This window comes from Sceloporus undulatus, unplaced genomic scaffold (genome assembly GCF_019175285.1).
Source record: "Sceloporus undulatus isolate JIND9_A2432 ecotype Alabama unplaced genomic scaffold, SceUnd_v1.1 scaffold_20, whole genome shotgun sequence".
In the NCBI taxonomy this organism is placed as follows: domain Eukaryota; kingdom Metazoa; phylum Chordata; class Lepidosauria; order Squamata; family Phrynosomatidae; genus Sceloporus; species Sceloporus undulatus.
The window spans coordinates 1,004,588-1,030,154 of NW_024802942.1; the positions used below are offsets into that span (position 1 = coordinate 1,004,588).

Consider the following 25,567-nt stretch of genomic DNA (forward strand, 5'->3'; position numbering starts at 1 on the left):
AAGAACAATTAATTTTACCATGTTTCTCTTTGCAGTGAAAAGATTGTTTAAAACTGAGTAGCTTAAAACTGAGTAGTAAAACTGGAGATTACTTACAGCTTGGAGATGTTTTCTATGCAGAATACATGTTGATTTTCTTTATGCAGAAAATGGCATTTTCTATACAGAAAAGAAGTTTCCTGAACATTGCTGGTTTTGTTCAGGCAATTTGTTTTCTATACAGAAAACTATTTTCTGTGCAGAATGTTGTTTTCTGCATACAAAATTATCCTTTCTGCACAGAAAAGGGCTGCTTTCTGCAAAGGTAATTTGGGCCCAAAACAGATGGGCCAAAAGATCCACCATCAGGCACCATTGGGAGGCTTGATATTTAGACAATGTGTGTCCCCAAACCTCAGGGAAGCCATACAAGGGTTGCCAAAGGTGGCTCAGATTGGGGCCAGGCATGTGCGGTTCCCACAATCCCAATGCAAATGGTGCCAGAGCAGTCATGGCCTGCTTTATCAGGCCTGTGTGCTTGAGGTCTTGGTTTCTCCATAGAAAATGCCACTTTCTATGTGTGTGTGTGTGTGTGTGTGTGTGCATTTTTGCACAGAATAAGTCTTACATTGAGAATATTTATATCCATCTAGGATGGTCCTCATCAGGATATCCTCACATCCAGCAAAACCATTTTAAAACCATTTTTTCCAAATATATTTGAATATTCTATCTATCCCTGCCCAGCAAGCTTCATGCTTAACATGACTTTAATGTTGATCTCACCTAAGGAAATATCAACACAAACCCTTAGTGACCATGCATTGCTTCCACATAGGGTTGCCATATGTCAGGACCTCCAAACCGGGACGAATGTAGGACAAAATTTTCAAATGTAGGACACATTTTCTTGTGTCCTACATTTGAATAGGAGCCTTGCTGAGGGGAGGCTTTCCCTCCCGGCCTGGGCCTCGGCCTCGCTGTGATGGCAGCAGAGCCCAAGCAGGGAGGGAATCCTCCCCTCAGGGAGGCTTTCCCTCCCAGCCTGGGTCCCTAGCCTTGCCTCGGTGGCGGTGGCAGCAGAGCCCAAGCAGGGAGGGAATCCTCCCCTCAGGGAGGCTTTCCCTCCTGGCCTGGGCCCTGGCCTTGCCTCGGCGGTGGCGGCACCCAGGCGGGGAAGGAATCCTCCCCTCAGCCCGGGGGCAGGGGAAATCCCGGGGGGTGGGGGCAAACCGGGGCGGGACCGTGCGGACCCACCCCAAACCAGGAAAGTCCCGCCCCCAGGCGGGACATGGCAAGCCTACTTCCACATCTCTACCAGGAGATCCACATGGAAAAAAAAAATTTGGTCACTGTGCTAACAGTTTCATCAGTCATCTGGTGATAAAGAGTCTGCCATTTTGAATTATATGAAATCTGCTGTTTTGAATGAGTTTTACTTATACCATCTTGCTTCATTGTTTGAATCCTCAGCCAGGTCAAGGAAGGAAAATGAGAACAACAGTGTACTAGTGGTATACACAGTTCAAATTGTGTGAACTAGTTCTAATATCCCAATCCAATATCTTGACCTAAATCTGACTGTTAGTCCCAGGCATGTTAGACTCATGTTGAATCAATGGGTCTTATGTAAGTAATAATAATAATAATAATAATAATAATAATAATAATAATAATAATAATAATGTTTATTTATATTTCTGCCTTTCCCAACGATCGAGGCGGGATTACATCAATAGCAATTAATAAAACACTAATACTGAATTTACCACATTCCTATTAGTTCTCTAAAAAACAGTTCATCAGTAGCCAAGTAGTGACTTATTAAATTCCTATTGATTCACCAAGTGTACTCTACCTGAAACAAACAATTGGATTCAGACCGTATTTTCATTTAGGCAAAAAAGGAGAAGGGATGCTAACAGCCTTTCATAATTATGATATTCTTACATTTTAAAGAAACTTGCAACACTCATTATGTCTTCTGAAATCTGAACAAGTCTTTTTAAACTGTTTTGTCTTAGTTCTCTTTTCCCTCCTATGGAATCACATATATTTTCTGTCACTCTAGAAATTAACTAACATGCCTGTTCTTTTTACAATCACTATGCCTAGACATAAACATCAAAACAAGCATCTTTATGATACTAAACCAGTAAGTAGAGCTGTTTTTTATAAGAGGTGGGCGAGAGAATGAAGAATCAAAAAAGCAGATGATTTTTTTTTATTTGTGGATGGCATAGGATGCAGCAAATTATCTCGCTACTGTTTGTTTTGTTTACATGTGGTTTAAACTTCTTTGTGATGATCCTTGGGTTTAAATGCACAAAATCTTTGAATAAAGATTAAAATCCAGGTCCTATGGTGCCAATAGCAAATTACAGGGTGTTTCCTCCATCTACAAGATCACTAGTTTTCACGATTGGTTTTGGGGCCTGATTTATCCATCCATACAAAAATGATCTGTTTCTTCTACCAGAAGTGCATATTGTGTTTTCAACACGGCTGAGAAAAGGGCATGAAAGGAATACATTTTCTCATACTCTCTCTTCATTCTATTACTTAGCTCAGAAAGTATAGGGTAATAATGGCTGAGGTTGCTTCAGAGGGTAAACACCTTTATGTGGTATCCCTTCATCTACTAAAAGAATGCAGAATCCATCTGACTCTGCTCATCTGTGGTATATTTTATGTCTTTTGAAAACAGATTGAAAGTTATGTATGGCTATTTCTAAAAGACAAAATGAAATGCCGACATCAAGACAACCACCATGGGAGAATTCACGGTGTTTTCTATGTTGAGCATAGAAAACATCTAGCTTAGAGTTACTCAGGTACCACAAGAAGTTCATCCTCAGATACTACAAGTGTCAAAATGGCACTATGTACATCCATATATTTTCGATATGTCCTTCAAATTGTTTTTGACTTATGGTGACCCTAAGGCAACCCTATAATGAGGTTTTCTGGACCTGAGAGTGTGTGACTCGCCCAAAGTCACCCAGTGGGTTTCCATGGCTGAGTGGGGATTTGAACCCTGAGTTCCAGAGTCCTAGTCCTACACTCAAACCACTACATGATGCTGGCTCTCATATCCATATCTATATGCATACAACAACAAGAGAAAATATACCTGTTTTCTTCTGTGAACTCTGGCAAAACAGACATCCTAACCCTAGACCATGGGTAGATAACTGGAGGACTTCCAGGCTATGAGTCCTATAAATTTTTTACTATTACATTCAGTCTAAAAAGAGCTGCAATTCAAAACTACTGGAAGGTACCAGGTTGCTAATACTAGAGGAAATACATACAAAAGGCAATAGGCTTCTTTTGTAAAAATGTTATTACAAGTGCAACTTGTAGCATAAATGTTCACATTTCATCAGGCAAAGCACTTTCAAGAGGCAGTCACTCATTATAATAACGTGTTAACAAGCAATAGTGGCCTTTGCATGGCACCATTTTGTTACTATGAGAGATGATGAAGGCTGGCACCCAGTGGGGCCAGTGGGACAGAGAGTGGGATCCTCTTCCCCAAGTGGAATCCAGGGGCTAAATAAAGATAAATAAAGATATTATTATTCCACCATTAAAGATCCAGCGAAATATTACTACTAAAATTACTAAAAACCATAATTGCATATTATTATAACATTAGATTTCATATTGCTCAAAAAAATCCATAAATGATTTCCAATCTTTCAAAAAATATTTAGTTGGCTTATCCTTTAAAACCCATGTTAATTTGGCCATTTGGGATAATTCCTCCTTTTCTGAACTGACTTTGGATAATTAGCATTTCTTTTTCCATACATGGTAAAAGTCTTTGTTGTAAGAATTTTTATTTTGAGCATGACTTTGCTTGCATGGGAAATGAATTCAATAGTTCTATAGCTGCTATAAGCTATTTTGTCCCCTTTCTTTGGGATTGGAATTAATATTGATCATTTCCAGTCTGTGTGCCGTTGTTTTGTTTCTATATTTATTGACAGATTTTAATAAGAACTGGAGTAGGTTCTGTTTCTATAAACTGAAGCAGTTCTATTGGTATGCCATCTGTTCATGGAGATTTATTTTTCTCCAGTGCTCTGCTTGCAGCTTCCACTTCACTTTCTAAAATTGGAAAATTGTCTTTATATGGTTCTTCTTCAAATGAATCTGTCATCCTTTGATCTCTTTTATATAGTTCTTGGATGTATTTCTACTTGGTCATGCAATGTGTTCCCCTGTTGGTCATATATCATCCCCACTCTTAAGTTTGAATTTCCCTTTCATTTCTCAGATTTTGTTGAAGAGATCTCTAGTTCTTCCTTTCATGTTTTCAACTTCTGTTTCTCTGCATTGTTATAGTAGATGTTCTTTTCTCTATGCATTGCTTATTGAGCAGTTACATTTAGAGTTCTATTTCTGTCTCTGTCACCTTTTGCTTTTACTTCTCTTCTGTCCTTAACTGCTTAAAGAGTTTCTTCTGTCCTTCATTGTGGCTTACCTTTCTTTTTGGTTATGAATAATGTCTTTCTTCATTTCTCTCTGACAATGCCCCCCTAGCTTCAGTCCAGAGATCATCTGATTCCCAATCTATTAGTAATGCAAATCTATTTTTACACTTTCTTCAGAGACATTCTTCAGGTTGCATTTTAGAGTTAGGTCTTAGTCTTACTCAAACTTTTACTATTAGTAGTTTGTGGTCTGTGCCACAATCTGCTCCCAGTCTTGTTTTTGTAGATGGCATGGAGCTTTTCAATCCTTTGCTTTCAATTATATAGTCTATTTGATTTCTGTATTAGCCATCAAGTGATGTCCATGTATGTAGTCTTTTCTTAGGTTGCTTTGAAGCATTTGTTCATGATAAACAAACTGTTGTCCTCACAAAATTCAGCCAATCAGTCTCCTGCCTTATTTCCTGAGCCTAGTCTAAATTTTCCTATAGTCTTTCCTAATTTTACATTTGAGTTACCTGTGAACAACAAGAAATCCTGTTTTGGTGTATAATCAATTTTCTCTTGATTCTTTCCATTTCTTTTTCTTTTCTTTCTGAGGCAACCTGCCCTTTGTTCTATTTCAGTGGTTTGTTGGGTGCATCCTGACTTTATCTCTTGTTTAATTTTAGATTGTTTTATCATAGGATTTTCTTGGTATATCTTCAAAAGGGGGGTTGCCATGCCTACCTCTATGCACTGTTAACAAGTATTAGTTATGGTGGACTTCTGTTATCTTTGAAATACCCTCCAGCCAGTGTCACTCTATGGTTGATGCCCAATAGCTGCTTGGTACTTTTAGTATGTCTCATCTGCAAAAGATATTTAGACATAATTGTATCCATGTATTCTCCACAAGATTATAAGAAGTGATTTTTTTTCTAATTTCCACTAGAAAATCCTGAACATCCTCCCCTTCCCCCTCTCCCAAGTCAACCATGCATCTGGACACTTCCAATATGGACATTCAACAATTCTTCCCTCCTCCAAGTCAACTTTTTTCAACATCTGGAGGGGTTTGCTGTTACCCCTGAGCCTTCCCCTTTCCTCCTCCAGCATCTCCTTCCTCCTGGGTGCTATGGCTGGTGCCACCACTGTTTTTGCTGTTGCTACTGGTAATGTTGACTCCCTGCCTTTCCAACCAACCTCTTTCCCCTGGGGATCATGAACCAGGCCAGGCCCTGAGAGCCTTTGGAGAGGCCCTTCTCTCAGTTCCATCTCCATCACAAGCACAGTTGGTGAGGACATGAGAGAGAGAGACTTTTCTGTGGTTTCCCCTGGACTGTGGAACTCTGTTCCTAGGGAGATCAGAATGGCCCTTTCCTTGTTGTCCTTCCACCAGCAGGTTAAAAACTTCTTATGCAGGCTGTCAGGTTTTTAAAACAAAATGTTTTTAAAGGACCAGCTTGGAGTATTATATCATCTTAAGTGTTTTTTCTTTTAATAAGCAATCTATTTTAACATTGTAACAGTTTAATTTTGTTTTAAGGAATCACTTTTCTAAGGTTCCGTACAGACCACTGCTTATCGCATGAATTTTAAAAGCGTTTCAAGCCTCCCAGGCTGGAGCCAGGTCACAGGATGGAGGCGGGGATTGTCGCATACTAAATTGTCGCCTAATTACTGCCTGCCCAGCCACACTCCGCCAGCACTTTTTTGAAGCTGGCAAACTTCCGACTTTGAAAAAGTGCTGTGCTGGTGAAGCACAGCTCAGACCCGGCTTGGACCCGGCTCATGGCAGGCGATGATTTAGTATGCAATAATCCCCACCTCCATCCCGTGTTCTGGGTCCAGCCCAGAAGGCTTGAAACGCTTTAAAAGTTCAAACTTAGGTTGTGGCAATCATGCCTTCCTTTAGCTGCTCATTGGCACTGAAGGGTATCCATTCTAGCTGTGGGATTATGGCAACTATAGCCCCCAAAACTGACTTTTTCAAGATCTGTTAAAGGGTATAACATTTTAGAAATAAATGTATCTATGGCTTGGATCTTAATCCATGGATGGAAATAGCCTTTCTATTCCCAGAGATATGGCATTGGTATCCCATTGGCATACCTCCCTCCTCCTGATAACTTCCACCAATTTCCCATGAAGACCTGCACTCTCCCCAATGTTTCAAAGGGTCACCCATCCCTCTGGAGCAAATGTTGAAGGCACAAGAGGCTTCAAAAGGAAGAGTGAAATCTGTGAGTGTCACCTGGTAGTGGGAACATCTGTGTGACAAATTTCAATTAGCAAATATTCCCCTAAAAGAAAATTCAGAATCCATGCCAATATCTCTTAATCTTCTGTGGACAGTTTGTTGACTTGCTATTGAAGTCAATGGAATGTTTCTCAGGGAAGATACAATTATGATGTTTCTGAAACACTCCAAACAATTCTGCATAAGACCATAAAGGATATACTACAATGATTAAACAGATGTGAGTGGCAGCATATAACCCTATAAAGTTATAACCATTCTCTTTCAAGACAACAATATAGAGAAGAATTATATTTTGTCAGTATGCCTGTCACAGTTTCGAAAGGTTACAATTTATTGCTGTCTGGTAAAATTCCCTTGAGCCTCTGGAGTAACACCAGGAATTAATTTAGCCTATTTTCTGTTAGGGTATATTGGGCTACTATGGATTATTTATAAGGAAGTCTGGGAAAGCTCCTTCTCCTGTAGCTTACATTCTCATTTTGCAGAAATAATTTTCTGCTGTCATTTCACATTTCACTTCCTTTTTACAGCCTAACACATAAACTAGATAGCAAAAGCATCCCTGTAGCTTCCCCATACATGTTAAAGCCACTTTAAACAAGCCTCTGTTGACACATACCATAACAAAACAGAAGCTGTCATAAATCAGAGGAGTGAAAGAGGAAAAAACATGTGTCTGAAAAGGAACAGCCATATGTCAAGTTTGATGTGCCAAATTCTACTCTACAGCAGATTGGATCATTGTTCCAACCCTGGGCACCATCTCACAGTAGCAAAGAAGGCCCTGTCAGCATGTCTGTATCAATAACTTTTTCTAGCCTGGTAGGTGAAGTGTAATAGGCCTTACACTTAGTATGGAAACTTGCTTCCTATTTTAATACAGAAAATGTCTGAAGACTATTTTATTCTAGACATGAAGCAAGAATGGGGAAACATGCTATATTTTAAACCTATATGACATATGCTCCAATATTTCTCAGACGAAAACTGGGATTCATGTGGCCAAACAACATCAGAATGTAGTCAAGAAGGTAAAAGTAATTAATGAGGAAGAATGCACAAAGTCTACTAGGAGGTATGATATTTCACCCCTTCATTTCTCTGCCCCCTGCTGAGTTAATTGAGTACAAACGATGAAGTTGAGGGCTTTCGTGACCAGCATCCATAGTTTTTTGTGGGTTTTTTAGGCAATGTGGCCATGTTCTAGAAGAGTTTATTCCTGATGTTTCACCTGCATCTGTGGCTGGCATCTTCAGAGAAACTGAATACAAACTACCTTTGCAGTTTGAACTCAGTCTGCATCAGTTCAAGTAAGCTGTAGACAAAGGAGAAAAGTGGAAAAGACAGAGAGTGAAAAACTGGATTTTTTTAAAAGCAGCTGAAAAAAGTGGGATGGCAGAGGATTAATCGGGACTGTTCCTTTTAAATTGGGACAGTTGGAAGGTTTGATATGGATCTAAACAGCTTAGGACCTGGCTTTTTAAAGCATCATCACTCTCCCTATGAAACTGCCCAGTTAGATATGCAAGAGAAGCCATGTTGAGGCCACTGTTGCTTTGTGAAGGCCCCATTACAGATGGGGCGAGAGGGCTTTCTGCTCTGCCACTCCCCAATTTTCTCCCCTTACACTACAACTGATTCCCCACTCCTTCCTTTAGAAAAGGTGACAAGACTTACATTTTTAACCAAATTTTTTGTATTTTATTTATATCCCACTTTCCCCACAACCCAAGACAGCGTACAACAAAGTTAGAACAAAATATATTTTAAAATCTGGCAATTCAAAACTATCATATTAAAACAACCACTCATTTAAAACATAGTATAATAATTTTAAAAGCATAACAATTAAAAACAAAAGGCACACCCATTAAAAGACAAAATTGTTCTGGAATTGCTTTTATCTTTATCTTTTTATGTTTAGATTGTTATTTCAATTGTTTTGGTGTTTCTTAACAGAAATTTGGCATAGAAATGATCTAAATGCATACATACAGATACATATACTTGCTATGTTGCAGAAGAAAGTTGTCTATTTGAAAGTATTGTCCATAGACTGGCCTCTGGAAGTATTTCTATATGAAGAGCTATCCAATGCGATTTAAAGACATAAAGACAGAGCAGCAACCTTGAACTTGCTGACATATATGGCACAAGGCCAAAGTCTTTCCCAGTATTATGAGATGCATTGTATTTCTCTTTTGTAGACACAGTCAAATTGGTATCTATTTATGGCAACACTATGAATGAGAAATCTCTAAGAAGTCTTGTTATTAACAGCCCTATTCAGGTCTTGAAAACTCAAGGGCCACGGCTTATTACTTCAAAATGTATATATGTGTATAATATGCATACATTAACTTTAAATTTAATTTAAAATTTAATGCAAATGGGCACCCTTTTGGCCTCCCATTTTATTTTTTATTTTTAAAATGGCCTCCCATTTAGCAATACATGTGTCACTGACTTCTATGTATGGGTGTGAAAGCTGGATAGTGAAGAAAGCTGAAAAGAAGAAAATCAACACATTTGAAATATGGTGGTGATGGAGAGTTTTATGGATACCATGGACTGCTAAAGAAAAATGAATGGGTCTAACAGCAAGTCAAACTTAAACTCTCACCAGAAGCAAAGATAGCTAAACTGAGGCTGTTATATTTAGGACATATCATGAAACAATCCAATTCATTCAAAAATATGGTAATGCTTGGTAAAGTGGAAGGCAGTAGGAAAATAGGGAGACATTATGAGTAGAAGGATTCAATCCTTGAAGCAAGAGCCCTGAGTTTGCAAGACTTGAGGAGGGTTGTTGGTGACCGGGGCTCCTGGAAAACTCTCATTCATTAGGGTTGCCATATTTCACAATTGACTTGATGACAAATAACAAAAACAATAAGCAGCCACTGTAGATTACTTGCAGGAAAGAAAGTGTATGCATATAGCCATATGACACAGTGACTTGCATGTATTTTAGCATGTGCCAAAATTTACCAGCAAGGAAAGGCAGAAAAATCTTCTTAATGATGATTAAAATCTGAACCTAACCATCTTCCTAGTTCTGGGTAGAGGGGAAAACACAGCCGATTTTCCTGCTCTCACATGAAGTTGCCCCTAGGAAATAAGGTAATCTTCAAAGATTCTTTTGCAGGAATTCCACTTTCTGAAGTTAGATGGCTAGCTGGCAGAGGAGAGATCCTTTTTCTGGCATGATGCCCACTCATAACTCTCTCTGAGTGTTCACTCAACCATCATCTCTGTTTTATTTTAGGTGTGGGTTGGCAATCATATGCCCCTGCAGTTGACAGCAGTTACAGCATTCATCACCACTATCTATGCTGGTTAGGGATGCTGGGACTTGCAGTCCAAAAGGAACTGGAGAACTGCATGATTGCCCATTTTAGGTTCTAGGGGAGTACATCTTAGTTTTTAAAACAGAAAGCTATGGCAGTTACAGTGGTATCAAAGTGCTATCATAGTGCAATGTGGATACCACCAAAGATACCCTTCTTATTGGGAAAATAATTATGTATAGAATAGAATTATATTATCATAGAGCTGGAAGAGATTTCTAAGTTCTTTGTCTGTTTGTTACATAAATATTTAGCATTTCAGGTACCCACAGGTACTTTCACCTTCTTGCTTTTAGAGGAAAGGGAAATTGAAGGGCTGGCACAAGATTTTTTTTTTTTTAAGGCAAAGGACAAGGTGACAGCTCCCCAATAGTGCATATAGAGGAATTTTACAATGACACCAATACCTGTTATACTCTATGAACCTGTGGACATAGGGCAGCAAAACAGGCCATCTGATATGTAGAGCTCTGGTCTTCAACACTGAGTCTTCGTATTTCCTATCTTCATTAGTTGCTCCTTTAGAGAGCTGCTTCACAAAACCTAATGGCAAGGCTCAGCTTGGGGGTAGTGACAGTTTACTGCCATACGATCCTTCTAGTTTTTATCTTCCCATTCTTGGAGAAAAGACAGAAGAGTGGTATTGAACATTTGTCTATTTTACTGCTAGTAGCTATTTAAACTTGCTGAGTTTTGTTTTCATTTCTTAAATAAAAAAGTTAACTAGCAACTGTGGCAATGGCAGCTCAGAGTGAATAGATCTCTTCTGATGGCTTATCATCATCCTGGAGTTTGACAAATAAGATTGCAGCACTCACAGGCCCATCTGTGGGTAGCAGCAACTGACATTTTTACTTACCCAACTCAGTGCGATCTTATCTGTAGCCCAAGGCTGGGAAGATATTCATAAAGAGTACACTACAAAGACGTTATTTCATCACATTAAGAAATGGGAGGCACAGTATGGAGAAAGATTTATGCCGTTGATGAGACCACAACCTACTCTGCAATTGAACAGAAAATGTTGCCTCTCTCTTGAAGAAAGTGGCTGCAGGATTAGCCAATTTCCCATAAAGAAAAGCGGTCATATTGCTGCTTCTTTAAAGCTTGTCCAGACCATCCTCAGCACACAATGCATTTTAATTGCTGTTAATTATAATGTACATTGCTTAAGTCTCTCTCTCTCTCTCTCTCAATTTTTTTAGCCTAAATTTAACTCAGTCCAGACAAACCTGGTGTCAGATCCACTGCTTATTACTGTGAATTATTGTACCTCAGTATTACTGAATCATAAAGCTGAATCATAAAACCTCTACCACCAAAAAAGTCTTTGTTACCCTATGTTGAAAATCCACCTGCCTCTCCAAGCCTGTACCTAAACGACTAAGTATGCACCTCTCAATGGAGTCAATGTATTGATAAAATAAACTGGAAACCTTTCCCTCACAGGTCTCAATAAGGCTACAAAAATATTCTTAAAGCTATGGAGGATAGGGTTTGGTTTGTGCTTGGATAAATAATAATAAATAAATAATAAACATAAAACTTTTATTTGTACCCCACTTTTTGTTAAAGCAATCAAAGTGGCTTACAGTGTTAAAAATGATACAGCAATATATACAAAGTATCCCCCCTTAAAAAAGAATTTAACAAATTAATAATAATAATAATAATAATAGATTTATTTCTAGCCTGCCCAATCATGAAGAATCCGGGCGGGTTACAACAATAAAATACAACAAATTACAATAGAGTTAAAAAATCAAACCCTAGACCTACCACCACCACCCCAATTCCCAGTACTAAAACAGAATTAAACAGTAATAATATTAAAACATTAAAAACATTAAAGACATGGAACAAACAAAAAATAGGCAGAAACATTGGTGGGGGGAAATAGACAGATGAGGGGACAAATATCTCTATATCTGGGGAGGGTAACTAAGTTGGAAAGGCCTGCTGGAAGAGATCCATCTTGAGTGCTTTCTTGAAAGCTGCCAGAGTGGAAATGTGACTGATCTCCTCCGGCAGGTCGTTCCATAGTTTAGGATCAAAATTAGGATCAAAATTACATATATAATATATAAAACAATTAAAATTAAAACAATAACAGGGGGCAGAGTCATGATGTGGAGGAGTCATTACATGGCCGAGTAGTTCCCATTACATGGGAAGGCCTGCTGGAAGAGATCCGTCTTGACAGCTTTCTTGAAGCTGTCTAGGTTGGTAATTTGACAGATCTCGTCTGGCAGGCCATTCCACAGGCTGGGAGCGGTTGCAGGGAATGTCCTCTGGGAGGTCACAGTCAATCTGGTCTTTATAAAATGGATTAATTCTTCCCAGAGGACCTGAGAGTACAGGGCGGATTATATGGAAGTAGGCGATCCCTTAAATAGGTTGAGCCCAAGCCATGTAGGACTTTAAAGGTGATAACCAAGGTGTACTGTGCCCGAAAACTAATAGGCAGCCAGTGGAGTGACTTTAGTATTGGTGTTATGTGGTCACACATAATGACTGTCTAGGGCAGCATCTGCACTGCAGAAATAATCCAGTTGACACTGCTTTAACTACCATGCCTCCATGTTATGGGATTCTGGGAATTGTAGTTTCCCGAGACATTTAGCTTTCTCTGTCAGAGAGCTCTCATGCCACAACAAAAATTACAAATCCCAGGATTCCATAGCATTAAACCATGGGGGGTTTAAAAGGAAAATTCTGTCCTTGAAAGGCTGTGGGATAAGCTTGTGTTGCATATGGGCTGCATATGCCTGGTCATGGAAGAATGCGGTAGGATCCTTCATTGTCTGTTAAACACACATCTATCCTGCTGGGGATAAAATGGGATAAATTGTGTGCAGTAGTCTCCTAATTCTTCTCATGGATCCTGGGAACTGGACAAAAACTGAAACCCAAACAGCATCCAGCAGTCCTGATCTCTACTCTCTGTTACCATCATTTGCTAGCTTCTAATTAGACAACCCTTCACAGAAATTTTTCTCTGTCTGTTGAAAAAGTTCTGCATTTCTCTTCTCTTGCCTGCAGCTGAGATAGTCTGCCAAGGGATTAGTGTGTGGTCTGTCTGAGCTTCCAAGTGGGTGGACAGGTCAGCAAATGGGGTCAAGCCTGAAAGAGGGAACGTTTGCCTGCACAGATCTGCATTCAAGTAAAGAGGCAACTAAATACCATAAATACCCTAAAGGCCTAAAAACCCTAAAGGCACCAGATCTCGTCTGATCTTGGAAGATATGCAGGGTCAGCCTTGGTTATTAATTGGATGGGAGACAGCCAATTAATACCAACTGCTGTGGGCTGTATTTCAAAGGAAGAATCTGGCAAAACTACCTTTGAGTATTTCCTGGCCTAAGAAAACCCTTTGAAATCAATGGAGTTGGCATGAGTGAGGCAGGTGACTGAAAGACAAAAATACACACACAAAAAAAGCATCTGGAGGCATTTCCAGGCATTGCCCCCATAAATAGGAATCCTGCTCCCGCAAGAAATTTTGCATCATTTTTTTCCTCTTCTAATTTGATTCACCCCCATCAAGGCTCTCCTCTATGCTGCTCTTGTCCCAGCTGTTTTCTTGCACCGCTTGCTCCCTGAACACTCTGACTTTGAGTCAGAGCTCCCCTTCTTTCTTGAGCTGCCTGCCTATTGTGATTCTTGGTAGGCAGCTGAGAAAGAGCAGCAGATGAAGGGCTGGCAGGAAAGAAACAGCCTTGGTGTGGATGAAGCAAATTAGCAAGGATGAAAAGGAATTGGGGAATTGGAGTAGGCAGGCAAGTCAAGAAAGAAGGGAGCATAGACTCAGAACCCAAAGAATCCATTATTCACGGATCCCTTAAATGAGGATAAAGGGGAAGTGGCTGTAGACCAAAACTATCAAGCAAGACTAGAAAACTAGCCCCAGCACTCCAGTATGCAATACAGCTTTATTTATTAATTTTTGGTATCTACTCCCTCCATGTCTTGTATCTCTTTCTGAAAAGGTTGTGCAAGATAAAACAGTCATGGCTGGAGACATACAACTGTGCAGTTCTTCGAAAGTTGCACCACTCTGAATAAAACTGTGAGTTTCTTGAAAATGCACTATTTTTAAATGTTGTCGTGAGTTTTCCACCCTTCATGAGAAAAAAAAAAACCTTAATATTTCAACACTACAAGGAGAAATACCCATCCCTTTCTTTGACATCTATTGGGAGGTGTGAAACTTGAGACTTTCCATTCCAAGTAGTAGCTGGAACAGCTGATTGACTGCTGTGGAAGTCTTTAAGTTAGTATTGTACATTTTGCTTTTATTTTAAATTACATTTTAATTCAACTTTGTTTTATCAGTATGTTTCAATATGTTATAACATGATAACTTTTATCTGTTTTTTTAATCTGCGCCTCATATCTAGTTTTAATTGTACATGTTCATTTGCTTGTTATGAGCCACCTTGAGTCCCAGTTGTGGGGAAAGAGGGGAAAGAAAGAAAGAAAGAGACTGAGCTTGACTTAATACAGAGTTTATGTTTGCAAGGGTGTGTGAGAGAAGAATAAATACCCCACCACAACTTTTCATATAGAAAAATTGGGACACATGTGGCCAGGCAACAGCAGAGTGTGGCCAAAGTTATTAATGAGGAAGAACATGCAAACTAGAAGAAGCTTCAGGCATCTGCTTTTGCCTGGCATGATTCTGTCCTCTCCTCTCTTTTCTTCCCTGGTGAATTAATAGAGTACAAACTATGGTCTGGTACAGACTGGTGCAAAGCGCCAGCCTGGAGCTGGATTTAGGGCTCAGGAGAGTGGAGTGTCCACACGCTCCTGAGCTGTACAGCACCATCCGGATGCCATCTTGGCTTGCCTCCATCCATGCAGGGGCCACAATGATGACATGCACTTAGTGCAGCATCCAAATGGCACAGCACATGCAGACATCATCATTGTGCGCAAGTGCACCAATGGAGCCCGACATGTTACCTAAAATGAACCTGCCGGGAGCAGGTTCTTTTTAGGGTTCCCGGAGGTCATGTCATTTGGTTGCTGCGGCCTCCATATGGGGCAAAAGGGGAAGTGTCTCAGCGCTCATTTCTCCCTGTCTGTATCCCTCCTATATTTGCACTTTAAACTCAGTTTGCAGTAATTTAAGTAAGGGGGGAAATGAGAGGCGAAGACTGAAACTGAGACATTTTAAAATCAACATAGGTTCTGCCAAATCATGACATTTGGTGAGTGTAAGAGTGTTCAGTGGGGTCCCATTTTTCCTATTCCACATGCCTTTGGGACTAATGGCATGTCATATCATAACATTATTTCAGGGGAGCACACTGTCCCTCATTTTAAAAAAGAATGTAGCCAGCTTCCTAGGGTAACTAAGCTGCCTATCCAGGCAGATTTTAATCATGAATTTTAAAACATGCATTTTATATTTAATTATTGTTCTACATATTGTAATATAAATATTGCATAAATCTCTTTATATGTGCATTTTATGCAGCTTAATATGTGTAGTTTATATAATGATTGTGTCTTAACTGTGTTGTCACCTGCCTCGTGCTGTGAGGAGAAGCAGGTAAGAAATAAAATTATTATTATTATTATTATTATTATTATTATTATTTGAAATGGCAGAAAATCCTATTACTTTTTCTGATATTTAAAAAATGAGAATCCTTTTTGCTACTTTATCTTTAAAGGCAAATCCACACCTCCTTTAAAATCACCAATTTCCCCCCTGTGCACATACACACTCATGGAAGATGCAAAGTCCTATAAAACTGGTCTGAGGATATTTGGCCTAGTCTCTAGAATTGCTAGGCTATGAAAATGTGTTTCAAGACTGCTGTCATGATCTGGGGATGTGAAATGTTACCATGCTATAATTTTGATTAAAGTACAGCAGTGTATCAGTCCAACTTTCAGGAAGATCCCATATATATAATATGTTGATTGTGGGGGAACAGTGCCTGAAGGCAGTCATTTCCTGCTTTTGGTTACAGGAAGCTAAGTAATCAAAGAGGTATATAAATTTAATTGTCACTGTCTTGAGGTTATTCCTGAGTAACAGTCGCAAACCTGAGAATAAGTGAACATCCTCAGGCTACCTATCCAGACTAAACACAAAAGTGTATTTTTCAAGCTGTAATTTTACACAAGGAAATGTCAAGCCGGCATTGCTCACAGAAACTTGTACATACCTGTGATAGTAGGTATTCCTCATATTAAGGTAGAATTTCTAAAAAAGAGAAAAAGGTATACCTTAATATAACCATTCTTTCTTCATACCAATTACATATAAGTGTTTTTGAGTGGACTTTGACTGAAGTTCTGGGCATAGACTATCATAGCTATAGACGCCCATGACAGACTTTTAAACACTTCTCTGAATCCTTGGAAATTGGATCCTTGAAGGTAACAGGAGGGGAGGTGTCTTGTGAAAAGTAGGGGTGGGTGAGAAAGTTGCTTAGTGTTTTGATTAATAAGAATTCTCTGCTTTAAAAAAGACCACAGCAAGTATACTGAGCATGAAAATGTTACTTTTGGACTGAAACTCCCAGAACCCTCCAATCACAATGCCCCCTGGGAGGTATAGCTCAAAAAGTAAATTTCCAAAGCTCTGATGGAGACAGAAAGAACATTAGATTAAAGAGAAAGCAGAATCAATACATTCATCCACCCAGGTAGAGGCCTTTAAGTACAGAATCAATAGAATCATAGAGTTGGAAAGGACCCCAGGGCCATTTAATCTAACTTTTTGCCAGTACAGGAATCCACCATTAAAGAACTCCTAAGAGGTAGGTATCCAACATCTGTGTAAAACCCTCTGACAAAGTTGTGCATCTTTGTGTTTGTGGTGCTTAATTGTGGTTACCACTTCTTTGCTGTGGCCTGCCTCTCATTTTTAACACATACACCATCAGCAGGCACAATGTAATCTTCTCATGGAATAGCTGCTCCTATTATATTTGATGGGCACAGTTGTATGATAAATTTGTTGTTTTCTGATAAGAACACATCAAAATTTTGGTTTTTCTCCTAAACAGGACAGAAAGAAATTGGGGATAAAACAATTCAAAAGTAGGAGACAGCAAAACTGAGATATGTATCCATTCCTATGAAGTGGCTCCCAAGAAATGCTGTTAACTGAGCAATTGTTTTAGTGCTTATTATGTTCTTAGTTTTACTTTTGTTGTAAGTGCTTCATTGTTTTTATTGCCTGCTACTGGTTTTATTATGTACTCTTTTTAATCATTGTTTGAAATTTTATGGTTTCAGTTGTACCATCCAGAGAACTGCAGTTATTTGGGTAGCCTGAAAGTGTACTAAAATAAATAAGTAAACAAATGAGGACAGTGTACAATTCAAGGAGTTTGGAAAGTCAGCAACCAATGTAAAAGCATAGTTACATCTTCTTGTCAGAGTAGATGCTTGTCATGAGATAATTCTTGGTCCTGCCATAATGAAAAAAACAATTCAAGCTTTTGTTCTTCATATACCACGGAATGGTAATAGGGCAGCAGGAAGAAACAGGTGAGCTTCCTTGGCCCATTCAAGTTCCACAAACTCCACATAGCTCCACAGGGTACTTTGAATAGAACCTGCACTAGTCCACCTCCATCTACTCACACTGAAGAAGGAAGAAATAGATCAGGCTAACTGCATTAAGAGCAACACTATATTAGGATTTATGAGACTTTGGTCCCATACCACTATGGTAGGATTAACTGTAGCAAGGCCTGACTTTCCTTATGTGATGACACATTTTTCAGCATATTAGACCCACCAAACCCATAACAACTCAGTGTATATATACATTACACAGTTATAGCAGTTTGATACATTGTTTATCTGTCATGGTTTCAACTTAAGAATCCTTGCATTTGTTGTTGAATCTATTAGGTAAGATCCTTAGAATTCTCTGCTAGCCAATTCTAGCAGTGCAGTTCAAAACAGTGCACTAGGGAATTCTTGAGAACTTTGGCAAACTATGGATCTCAGGACTGAGTGATAACAGTTAACATGGCATCAGACTGATGCAGCTGTGTAATCTAGATACACTTTCATTTGGAAAAAGTGCTTCTTGTCCAACTAGGCACAATAACCAGAGATCAGTAGTCATGCATTAAACCAAAACATAAAGGCCCCATTCCCACTGGCCTATAACGCAGATCAGGATGCGAATCATGGGTGCATCTTTTCCATTTGAGCGTGCATTCGACCCGCATTGTTCCAATATCATTCCCATTGGAATTCGAATCTGAATCAAATTATCCTGAAAATCCCAAATTATAGGTCGATAAATCGGTTTAAAAAAAACAGTGGCTTTTTGCGAGTTTTCCTGTGCCTCCCTAGTCTGATTCGGGGCAAATGAATGGGAACGAAAGGGTGTCTGATTCGCGAACCTGGAGATGGGAGGAGCAGCGCTCAAGGGGCTGGCCTGGGTGTGTCACCCTCTTTGTTCTCTTTCTGCATCGCCGGTGCCATTTTCTTCCGTTCGCATAGCCTTTCCCCCAGTGGACTGAGAAGCAGGGTAAGGCAATCGCATTACATTGAGCTCCAAATGCAGTAAACACATTACTCCCCCTGCAGCCTCCCCTCTGCTCCACATTCATAGACTGATGTGTGGGGAGAGCCATTGAACACCATTTTAAACTATTATTTTTTATTTATTTTTTTTGCCTCTGCCTTAGCGCCTGAGCAGCACATGGGCTTTGCAGTACATGCCTGCTTGATCACCCCCCAGACAGCCCAGGGAGCAATGGGGGAGGCAAAGGGATTTGTGGCAAATGGCTCCTCTTCTCTCTTTTCCAGAGGGAGTCTGGGGAGACACAGAAGAGCCTGGACACAAAGGGGGTTAGGGCAAATAGAGGCTCCTTATCTCTTTCCCAGATGGACTATTCTTCCTTTCCCAGAGGGGAAAAGCGCCTCAGCGACTGATTGGCTCTGATGTCAAGCGCTTAAGCACTTGATTGACAGCTGATTTTTTTTAAAAAAGAGGTCTCGGAAGGGCAATGTGAATGGGGAGCAAAATAACCCGCTTCAAATTACCACAGGGAAAATACCAATGGGAACAAAAACAGGGGTAAAAAAAACCTGGGTCTGTTTGCACCCGTTTTTAATGGGAACGATGGGTCAGATTCGAGTCAGAATCCAAGTCAGAATCACAACAAAATAAGCCGCTTTTTTGCCCAGTGGGAATGGGGCCAAAGAGTCTTTTCCCCCAAATGAAACCTAATGGAATTTAGAGGACGCTTTCCAAAGGACAATAGGGGCACAGTAGTTATATTGTTCCCTCTTTGTTTCCAACCCCTCCTCTGCCAACCCTTGAAGAGTTTTTTAGTCTGTGGTAGGTTAAGGACAGGATAGCAAAAAGCAAAAGGGAAGGAGAAGCAGGAAGAGGAATTCCATGGTGTACCTCCTTTTAATGCAGCATCTGCCTGTGGGAAAGAGCCTTTAAAGAACCTCCATGAGAGTGATGAGTGGATGCAAATAAAAGGGTGAAAGAGGAGAGAAGATGTCATGTTTTGAACATGGACATGGAGAGGGAAGGGCAGAGGTAGGAGGAGGAGGAAGAAGAGAAGTTGTTGTTATTGTTGTTATTATTTAGGAAGAGAAAACTAGGCACAGGGAGAAAGAGGGAAGCGCCAGAACAATGTATAAGCATGAAGGAAGAGAAGTATGCATAACCATGACACACAGCCACAGAGCTACTAAAAGGAGGATAGAGGAAGTGGGTGGAGGTCACCAGAAATACATAACAATAATGATGACATAGATACTGGAGAAAATGTGGGAGAGGAGGAAGACTTTGAAAGAAATGACGAGCTGGAGACAAAGAGGTGACAGGGAGAGAGCAAGTGTATTTTTGTCCAGAAATGAACAATAGATTTTTTTAAAAAGTTAACAATTATAGACAGATATCCCTGCCCTGGAAGATTATCTATCTATGTTGTTGTGTTGTTAGGGGATTTTGTGGCCATTAAGGACCACTTTAAAATAGTCTTAATTATTCCAAATATAGCTCATTCACTCTATCCAAATGGAGGATCAAAAATACTACAGAGCCAGTTAGGAAATTATAAGTACATGTGTGCATAACATGACATCATGTGTTGTAATAAGTGCAGATGAATATAGTTATCCTTGTTTCTTTGATACATGACTAAAATACCATGGTTGTTTACAACATTTAGAAATAAATAGATTTAAATGGGAAAATTACCTGGGGCTGCCAGGCGGCTGTAGCACCCCTCCTCCACCAGCAACTGTAGTGGACTGCCTTGCCCTCCATTCCTACCCACTGGCCTTCCCTACCCCAGAAGAAGGGGCAGAAGGGCTAGGCAGCAAGAGGGAAATGAGAGCAAAGTGGGCAATGATGCGCCAAGCATTTGGGAAAGGTGCTGTTGCTGCCCTGCAGCCCCCTCCAGGTATGTCAGGGCTACTGGCTGGGCAGGAAAAGGAGGTGATGGAGGCAGTGGTGGCCAGGGACTCCTTTCCTTGCCAAGTATCAGCATCACTCCACCCCCACCAGAGCTTGCAGCAGGTATACAGATGGCAGAGATACCCTGGCTGGTGGAGGGAAGCAGCCAGAGGTTACCTTGGGATGAACAATGAGCAGCTATCCCTCCAGGTGTTCACCCCCATCTGAGGTGTCACCTGGAGCAATATGACCCCTGCACCCTATTAGTCGCTCCTGCCAATACTGCCATGATCATGAATATTTAGTGTAGTTGAATACAGAGCAGTTACATATCTTTAACTCTAGATTATGAATCTGTAGCTGAAATGGAGGATACCAGCCAATATTTATCAGACATGGACACAAGACTCTGTAAGCTTTTGACTGCGGTGTTATGTTGATATGAGCAATGTCAATCTGATTTTTATTTCATATTTTCAGATGTGTTTTTGTTTCCTGCATCCTTGCTTTCTGTTCACGTGTGTTCATCCGCCTGTCTGTATTTGGAGCTTATCACTCCACTTAAATAACCCAGTTTGCCTCTTTCAAATTCAAGCCTAAATCAGAAGGCAGCCAGGTTCTACCACAAGGATTTTGCTCCTGAAGCCGCCATGCGAGTACAGCCCGGCTGTAGCCCAGATCCCAGGCGATCTCTGGTGACCGTTTTTTCCAAGTTGGAAAGCTCCCGGCTTCAAAATAAGGCCGCTGGAGCTCACCTGGGACCAGGCTACAGCCGGGCTGTACTCGCCCATTGACCTCAGCAGCAAAATCCTTGCTGTAGGACCCAGCTGCCTCCCGATTTAGGCTTGAATTTGGATGAGGTAAGACAGGTTATTTAAGCATAGCAATAAGCTCCTTTCTTCCTTCCACCCTTTAGTGGGTGGGTGAATGAGAAGTGGGGTTTACCAAAATTCATGCAGCTCTTTCCTTCTTTCCAGAGCCCAAGATTAGGATTGGACAGGGGGTGGAAGCCATGGATCACCTGTATTCTAGTAAGATTTTTACTGCAGTAATGTAAGCTCTATAGGAGGCAAAATATTAAGAGAAAAATCAATCCATGTGAACATCAAATCAGAATCAACAGACCTGAAATAAACATCCTTTCTCAATAAAAAATATAATGGACAAGGCTTTCTATTTTAGTATTTTAGTGTAAACATAACAACAGCACTTCTTCATTAATTGTCCTTGATCTGACAATAGCTCAGTAGGATAATTAGACTGTAAGCAAAAATCTGAACAGATATGTATTCTTCTTCCAAAGCAACATGTGTGTTGAGGTCATGTTCAAAACCATCGCCCAGCTTTCAATTAGCCAAGTGTCCGGTTTTTGCTTTTTAAGTCCAACAAACAATTCCGTTTGTCCCCCTTTCCCCCTTCTTCTGCACATTTGAGAATCCAAATCACTTTACCTTCAGACTTGGTTTTTGATGATCTACTTTACAGAAAGCACAACTGGGAAAGGTAATATTACTGAAGGCTGTGATGCTGAGTTCAAGTTGGCAAAGGATAAGAAGAAGGTATTCTGTTTATAGAGAGAAGTCCTAAAGCTGAGAAAATGCTTTGAACATGAGGAAATGTTCATAGGCCTAACAAAGAGACTGGCCTCTTCCTGCCATAAGCTCTGACAGGATTCCTGTGCTACTGTTTACACAGCACACAGTGGCCATAAGCCAGATTTCCCACCCATTTGACAGGCTAGCAGATATATGATTCATTGAAAGTAGTGGCTGTCCTTTTGAGGAAAACACTTAACAAAAACTTGCCTATTAAGGCTCTGCACCAGGCAAAAATTTAGGAGAAAAATCAGCAAATGCATGTAGAACTTGCTATCTCTAATGTCATACTTTTCACTCAGTAACTCCCTTTCAGACACCCAATAGCCCTGAAGAGAGCTGCTGCCTGCAAGTACTATACAAAAAAGATATAGGAAATATATAGTTTTTCTAGCAATTTTTGCTGAAAAGGATCCCATGTGGTTCATATGGTTGGAATCCAAGCATACATACATACATACATACATACATATTCACATGCATTCTGCAAGCTGAATATTGACCTGTTGAAGTAACATCTGCTTTCCATGGTATCTTTATGTGAAATTTGAAAATTCTTAATAGTACAGATTGAAATATCTAAGCCATATGTTCTCACTGGGGAATTCTGCCTCCTAAACGCAAATGTAATGATTTGGCTAATGGTTCTCCAGACAACATTTATAAAATGACCAAAGGGATTCTATTCTTTGTTACTAGTTCACACATTCTAGGACTTATTCATAGAATGCAAACACCTTCTGGAACAGACCTATCTCTAAAACAAAAGAAAGGGCAACTATTAATTATTTATGCAGTTCTCTTTTTTATATCTGCTGGTCTGGTCTGGTTTGGTTTGATGGGGAGGGGAGTTGGCTCCAAAATGCTTAATTATTCAATTTTTTTCTAATCTGTTTTTCAAGTTTCCTCCACAGCAATTTACATTAGAAAACAAAATAAAAAGGGTTACAGAATGATCGCACAACAAATTAAAAACATTATAAAAATCTGCAAAACTAATAAAAACAGGAGACACAGTCATAAAATGCTTTGTGGGGGGAAAAAGACATGTTTAAATTCTGCCTAAAATTTCTGAATGATTTTGCAGGAAAGAATACCTGGAAGTTGCATTACCACCACTAAGAAGGACCTGTTTGTGGCACTAAACAATACGATCAGAAGCTAATGACAGACCAGAGAGCACACTCTTTAATGTTGCTTGAAGGTACTGGAAGACTCATTTGAGTGAAGGCAGACTTAAAAATAACAAGGAGTCAGATTGTTAAGGGTTATACATTTTTGTTGTGTGATTGTCGGTTGCATTTATATCTCACCTTTCTCCAAAAATGGAATCCAACACCTTAATACTTGGCCTTAATCAAACTGATAGTCCCAAATAAAGAAGACTCAATGAATCAATGAGTTGTACATAAGTGTTGATTTTCCATTTGACAATTGATTCTCTAGGTCGACTCAAATTGGGACTAGTAATTGGAGTTGGACCATTATTACTAGCTATTTAAATTGAACCTGGAAATGAATTGTTAACCAATGCAGGTTTAATATGATGAGGGGTGGTGTGACAAGGACACATGGCAGGGAAAATGTGTTAAACAAGATCACATGTCAGAGAAAGCAAAATAAACAGATCCATCCTTTTCATGGTAAAAGACTCTGAGTGTTTTGCTCTTAAAAGTTTGGGTCAGACGCCTGTTTTATCCAGCAGTTGTTTGAGATGCTGAGTTAGGGTCACTACACTCTAAAGGAGAAAAGTCAGAAAGTAACCTTAAGGCCTAATAAATTAGAATCATGTTGAAGGAAACAGTTTGCTTACATATAGAAAATGTTGTAAGTTCCTGGAGATTTCAAGTTAAGCTACACATTCTGAGCCATGTTCCAAAAACATCTTGAAATGTTCTACTGCTATGGTAACAGTTACAATATAGGAATAAGTTACAAAGAACAAGTGTGATATATAAATCGTCTGAGAATAGTACTTTCGCCTTATTTCTGAGTTTGTTTCTATGTTATTTCTTTTCATTGTTCAACTGCTGCCACTGCATGTTTTTGTAAGAATGCTACTAAGTTGGTTAAATTGCTTGTGTGATCTCAAGACAGAGGACACTATCACATGGAGGAGGCAAGCGTTATGAAAACGGGATTAAAACGTGGTAATAGCATGATTGGGAGGAAAATTATCACACTCCCATGTGTTTCTCCCATTTGTGTACGTGCCTTTGAGTAATAACAGGCGTCTCTGTTATTACCCAATGATGCATCCATTACAGTTTATGCATGGGACATGAATGGGAGAAGTACATGGGGGTGTGATAATCTTCCCCCCAATTGCACTATTACCATGTTTTAATCACATTTTCACGATGCTTGCCTCCCATGTGATAGAGTCCAGAGTCCACCCAGCACTAGAGCTGCTTGTATACCACAGAATTAATGCAGTTTGACACCAACTTAACTGACATGCTTCAATGCTATAGAATTCTGGGATTTGTAATTTTGTGAGATACTTAGCCTTCTCTGCTAGAGACCTGTAGTGCCAAAGCAAACTACAAATCCCAGGATTCCACAGGATGGAGCCACAACAGTTAAAGCAGTGTCAAACTACATTAATTCTGCAATGTGTCAATAGCCTGTCATTAGAAATGCTGTTAAATTCAATCTACTATCAGACTCCATTTATTAACCTTAAAAAGTTTTTAAAAATCCCCTTCAACCCCTCCCTCAAAAGCCTCATCATCTTTAACTGCTACTTTGAAGACAGGTAACACATGCTGAAAACAGCTAAACCCATTGAATTTGGCCCCTGCAATTGCACGAGAATTTCATTTTGTTTGTTTTACCAAAATATGCATTTAAAAAAAATAAAAGTACATTAAAATGACAACAGGAAACAATTGAATATAAAAGTTATCTGGGGGAAGTAAAACAGACTTATCTGTGGAACTCTAAATATGATCCATCTACCTTGCTTTAACCAGCATCCTGGTGACTATCACATCCTGTGTCTGGGCTTCTTTTAACTTCAGGGCCTTGAATCAACAATGTACCTGTATACATCTGAACTTTCCCCAACATTTTTGTATTAGCTAGAAAGCTGGTATTTTAAAAGACACTAACAAAAGTGAAGGTGCTGAGGACTGCTTCGTACATGACAATTTCCTTTATGGTGTTTCATCTCTGTGTAGCAAATTGTAATGCCTGCAGCTGCCCTTCAAGACTCAAATTCCATGCCAGATTCCAGATCCTACTGGGTCACATCATGTGCACGGATGTACAGAGTACACCCAACCCTGAGCATAACACAACAGGTGAACTGGATTCACCACTTCAAAGAGTTCGTTATCTCCTCTTCCGCCTTTTGCCTTTGTTTCTCGATGTCCACCATCTGTAAGTAGTTATTGATTTTATTACTTTCAGAAACCGCTCAGCATTTGCTTTTCATCATCTCCTTTCTATGGAATAACATCCCACCCTGACACATGCCAAGAGTTAATCAGATTCGGTTGGAATGCATTAAGCAACCCACTTTTCTACTGCAGTTGCTATTAATGCAT

At 39.7% G+C, this 25,567-nt stretch overlaps 1 long non-coding RNA gene across 1 annotated transcript in view; it reads left to right on the forward strand.

Moving 5' to 3' along the window:
- Positions 1 to 17,167, forward strand: part of LOC121917487 — a 31,261-nt gene extending 14,094 nt beyond the window's left edge. Inside the window, exons 4-5 of the long non-coding RNA XR_006101041.1 lie at positions 14,006 to 14,085; positions 17,045 to 17,167. This is a non-coding gene — a long non-coding RNA (uncharacterized LOC121917487). The remainder of the gene's footprint in view (positions 1 to 14,005; positions 14,086 to 17,044) is intronic.
- The last annotated feature ends 8,400 nt before the right edge of the window (positions 17,168 to 25,567 follow it).